Source organism: Phodopus roborovskii, unplaced genomic scaffold (assembly GCF_943737965.1).
Source record: "Phodopus roborovskii unplaced genomic scaffold, PHOROB, whole genome shotgun sequence".
In the NCBI taxonomy this organism is placed as follows: Eukaryota; Metazoa; Chordata; class Mammalia; order Rodentia; family Cricetidae; genus Phodopus; species Phodopus roborovskii.
In genome coordinates this window covers 5,632,837-5,637,415 of record NW_026126480.1, presented here as the reverse complement: position 1 = coordinate 5,637,415, position 4,579 = coordinate 5,632,837, and the positions used below count along the sequence as shown (strand labels likewise).

At 42.0% G+C, this 4,579-nt stretch overlaps 1 pseudogene; it reads right to left on the bottom strand.

The window, feature by feature from the left end:
• Positions 1–2,004: 2,004 nt before the first annotated feature.
• LOC127227647 (40S ribosomal protein S2-like) lies at positions 2,005–2,920 on the bottom strand (annotated as a pseudogene).
• Between the last annotated feature and the right edge of the window lie 1,659 nt (positions 2,921–4,579).

The window sequence follows — 4,579 nt, the reverse complement described above, 5'->3', positions numbered from 1 at the left end:
TTAGTTCTTTCAATTGCATTGCTCAAAATATATTTCCTTTAGTGTTTCTTAACATTCAAAGTCTAATAACATTATGGTCTCTGACAATCCCCACAAAATCTGACCTATTATCACAACTGGCTTTTTTGTTTTTCCGAGTGTTTTCAGAATTGCAACTGACTGTAATCCAAGAAGAACAGTCAGATCCTGCAGTGTGAATCTAAAATGCCAGCCTTTTTCTTACAGCTGGAGTTATGTAGGTTCTTTGGTGTTCTGATCAATATCTGAGTAATTAAATTTGCTCATGATCAAAGTTTTGACCTGTGCCTTGATCTTGCTTATCAGTAAAAACATGTCTTGATCTCCTTGTCCACAGCCATAGCAAGGTTTGTTTAGAAATATCACTAAGCTCCTGCCTTTCTCCTGCCCTTGACTTTGGTCCATGCAGTGTCTGCTGTGTCAGCCAAAGTCATATTGTAAATGCTCTTGGCTGCCTCAGCTAATTTTGAAACTAGTGATACCCTCTCTCAGCTTCTTTTCTGCTTCTCAAATCATTTTCCAAACTATCATCTTAAATCTGACAATATTTTATGGCTTCAGCCTGCTCTAGTTGGTTTCTCCTCCTTGAATCTTTAAAAATTGGCGATAAAATCCAATGATCTAATGGTGTTTTTCAAGTGTTTGTAAGGAAAATGTGTCTTTTGGTTTACTCAGAGTCCTTCATAGTATTCATTATTCAGTTGAGTCCCATCAAATTCTGAGCCTCCACTCTCTTATCCACAAAAAATAATGAATATGTCCTTCAGTGTAGACATCTAGTCTGTGGACCTGCAACCTTGCAACGATGGCCACACCCCTTTGGGTGTGGTTTCAGAAGGATGGAAGCAGAAAGAGAGGAGCTTGAGGTATGGCTTCCCTTTGCACACTCTTTCTGGTGAGTCAGCAGATCCGGTAGGAAGAGCAGGGAAACACTCCATTGATTTTATTTTCCTGTGCAATTGTTCCCCAATAAACACCCATTTATCATTTATCTTGGGTCTAGTGATATAATTACATCATTGCCTTCACTTCGGTGGCAAAATTCTCTCTGATTCCTGATTAGAGTTTGTATTTCTTCCTGATGTGTATACAGGATGAAATGTCTATTGACTGATCCACACCACAATGAAGATGGTAACAGGAAGAAGGAGCTATAATAATGAGTCTTAACATGTATTTGTAGGGAAAGAATGAACATTTTCAGTAAAAGTTTCTTTTATGATTGTTCATAGCTATATACTGAAATAGAAGAAATTATCATTTAAAACAAAGTTGAGAGACACTCTTGTCTGTTTTGAGGTCAGAGAAATTTGTTGCCATCGTTAACAAAAAGAAGGATAGCATTCAGTCTACTACTGAGTGTTTCTTTACCTGATTCTGAGGCATACTGAGATTACAGCTATAGTCTTCAAAATCTACAACATGTTCTGTGACCACCATTCAACATAATTGAGAGAGGAAGGGAAGGGGGAAGAGAAGAAATAGAAAGAGAGAAAGAGAGAGTAAAATCATTCAATATCTCAGAGTTTCTTTGAGAATTAAATTCACTATGTCATCTGAATACCATCAACATTCCTTGTTTCTAAAAGCCAAATGTTATAGTAGAATATCTATCAATTTCATTTATTTTCTCATATACACTAACAAGAACTACATCAGGAAACACTAGTTTTGTCCTAGTCATCAATCAACTCATCTCTCTTCCATTACATTGACCATCTAAAAGATGGTCTGAACTAAGAATGTTTAAGTTTCAGATAATATTAATATAATATTTCCGACATGTAACTCAAATTTAAGATAATCTAAAATTTTCAACCAAAACAAAACTTATGACTATGATAATTAACACATTATGAAGAATGTCATGAATGCCAGAACAAACATTACACTTACTAGCATAATCTAAAGAGTAAGCCAAAGCCCCTCATAAAAGTTCTTAAAGTTATTCAGTAGTGTCCCAAACTTTTTTATTTTTTTAACAGACTTAATTCACTTTATTTTTCTTGTATAAAACCCCTTATGTGGTGGCAACAGCTGGAGCCTGGGTCCTCTGAACAGAGACTCTGATATGGGCTTTCACAAGATGGTCAGTGAATTCCTGGTAAGGAGACTTGGTGAACACAGTCTCTTTCCTGAGGTCAGGTGTCAGGTAGCTGTAGGCCTTAGAGATGGTATCAAAGGTGGCCTTGGCAAAGTTGCCCAGGGTGGCAGTGCAGCCCCTGGCTGATGTGTAGCAGTCATCAATACTGGCCATCATCAGTAGCTTCTTGGGCACAGGAGCAGAGACGATGCCAGTGCCTCTGTGGGCAGGGATGAGACACACCAGCACAGAGCCACAACAGCCTATCACTTTGCATGGAACAGTGTGGGGTGTGCCTATCTTGTTCCCCCAGTAGCCTCTCCTCACAGGGATAATGGAAAGCTTGGCCAAGATGATGGCCCCTCGGATAGCTGTGGCTACCTCCTTGGAGCATTTAACACCAAGACCAACATGACCGTTGTAGTGCCCAATAGCGACAAAAGCCTTGAACCTGGTCGGCTGGCCAACCCTTGTCAGTTTCTGTACTGGCATGATCTTTAGAACCTCATCCTTAAGAGATGCCCCCAAGAAAAAGTCAATAATCTCGGATTCCTTAATGGGCAGAGAGAACAAGTAGATCTCCTCCAGGGACTTGATCTTCATGTCCTTAACCAGGCGGCCCAGCTTGGTAACAGGGACCTACTCCTTGTCTTCAGCTTTACCTCCACGAGCCCCACAGCCTTGACCACGGCTACGGCCTCGACCACGACCACGGCCCCTGAGACTGCTGCCAAAGCCTCCGTGGAAGCCGCCACTGCCTCCTAACCCTGGGATCCCGGGTCCTCTGGGCCCTCCCGCTGCACCAGCGTCATCCGCCATTGGGTGTTTTCCCGAAGTAGAAGAAGCCTTTTTGGTTTTTTTTTGTTTTTTTTTTTTTTGTTTGTTTGTTTTGTTTTTTTATTTTTACATACCAATCATAGTTCCCCTTCTTATTCTCCTCCCTCCCCACTTTCCCCCAGTACCACCGCCAGCCACTTCTCAGAAAGGGTAAGGCTTCCATGGGGAGTCAACAAGGCCTGGTACATTGAGTTGAGGCAAAACCAAGCCCCTGTCCCACCTCTCATCAAACTGAGCAAGACATCCCACTACATGGAATGGGCTTCAAAAAACCAGCTCATGCACTAGGAATAGATCATGGTCCCACTGCTGTGAGTCCCACAAACAGACCAGGCTACAAAATTGTCACCCACATGCAGATGGCCTGATTTGGTCCCGTGTAAAATCCCCAGCTGTCAGTCTAATGTCCATGAGATCCCTTCAGTTCAGATCAATTGTCTCTGTGGGTTTCCCCGTCATGGTCTTGACAACCTTTGCTCCTGCAACTCCTCCTTCTCTTCTACTACACTGCTGTAACTTGGCCTGGTGCTTGGATGTGGGTCTCTGTACCTGCTTCCATCAGTTACTAGATGAAGGATCTCTGGTGACAGGGTAGTCACCAATCTGACTACAGGTACAGGGGAAGGCAAGTTTAGTCGCCCTCTCCACTAATGCTAGCAGTCTTAGTTGGGATCATCCTTGTGGATTCCGGGAAATTTCCCTAGCATCAGGTTTCTTGCTAGCTCATTAATGGTTCCCTCTATTGAGATATCTTTTTCCTTGTCTCCCACTTAACTGGACCATCCTCTTCCCTCATGTTCTCATCCCCAATCCCTTCTCCTATGCCACCCCCTTGATGCAAGAATTTACAAAAGTCTTTATTATAGGAGTTCAATGAAAAATACAAATATATGTCAAGGTGAAATCTGCAGGGTCCAGCTCCGGTGTCCCACAGTTCTGCCCAGGGCAGATGTGAAAAACTAGCCGCTTCCTCTTTCTTTTGAGACATCACATTCACACACAGAAGCCATGCCCTAAAGCTGGTACCTCAAGACTATTGTCAGAATGAATTTCCAAAACACCCCACCATCCCCAGGGTGTCCAGGAGATCTCATCTATTTCAAACAACTCTGAGTTACCATCTTATACCTATCAGAATGGCTAAAATCAAAAATACCAATTGCAGCCTATGTTGGAGAGGATGTGGAGTTTGGGGAACACTCCTCCACTGCTGGTGGAAGCACAGAGTTGTACAGGTTCTCTGAAAATCAGTATGATGGTTTCCCAAAAAATTGGGAATCATTCTACATCAAGACCCAGCTATACTGCTCTTGAGCATATACCCAAAGGATGTATACTCATACCACAAGGACACTTGCTCAACTATGTTCATAACAGTTTTATCTGTAATAGCTACAAACTGAAAACAATCTAGATGTCCCTCATCTGAAGAATGATAAAGAAAACATGGTACATTTGCACAGTGTAGTATTAGCACAAAAACAATGACATCATGAAATTTGCTGGCAAATGGATGGAACTACAAAGCATCATTCTGAGTGAGGTCCGACCTAGAAAAACAAACACAGTATGTACTCACTCATAAGTGGATACTAGTTGTAAAGCAAAGGATAACCAGACCATGGAATCCACAGGTCCAGA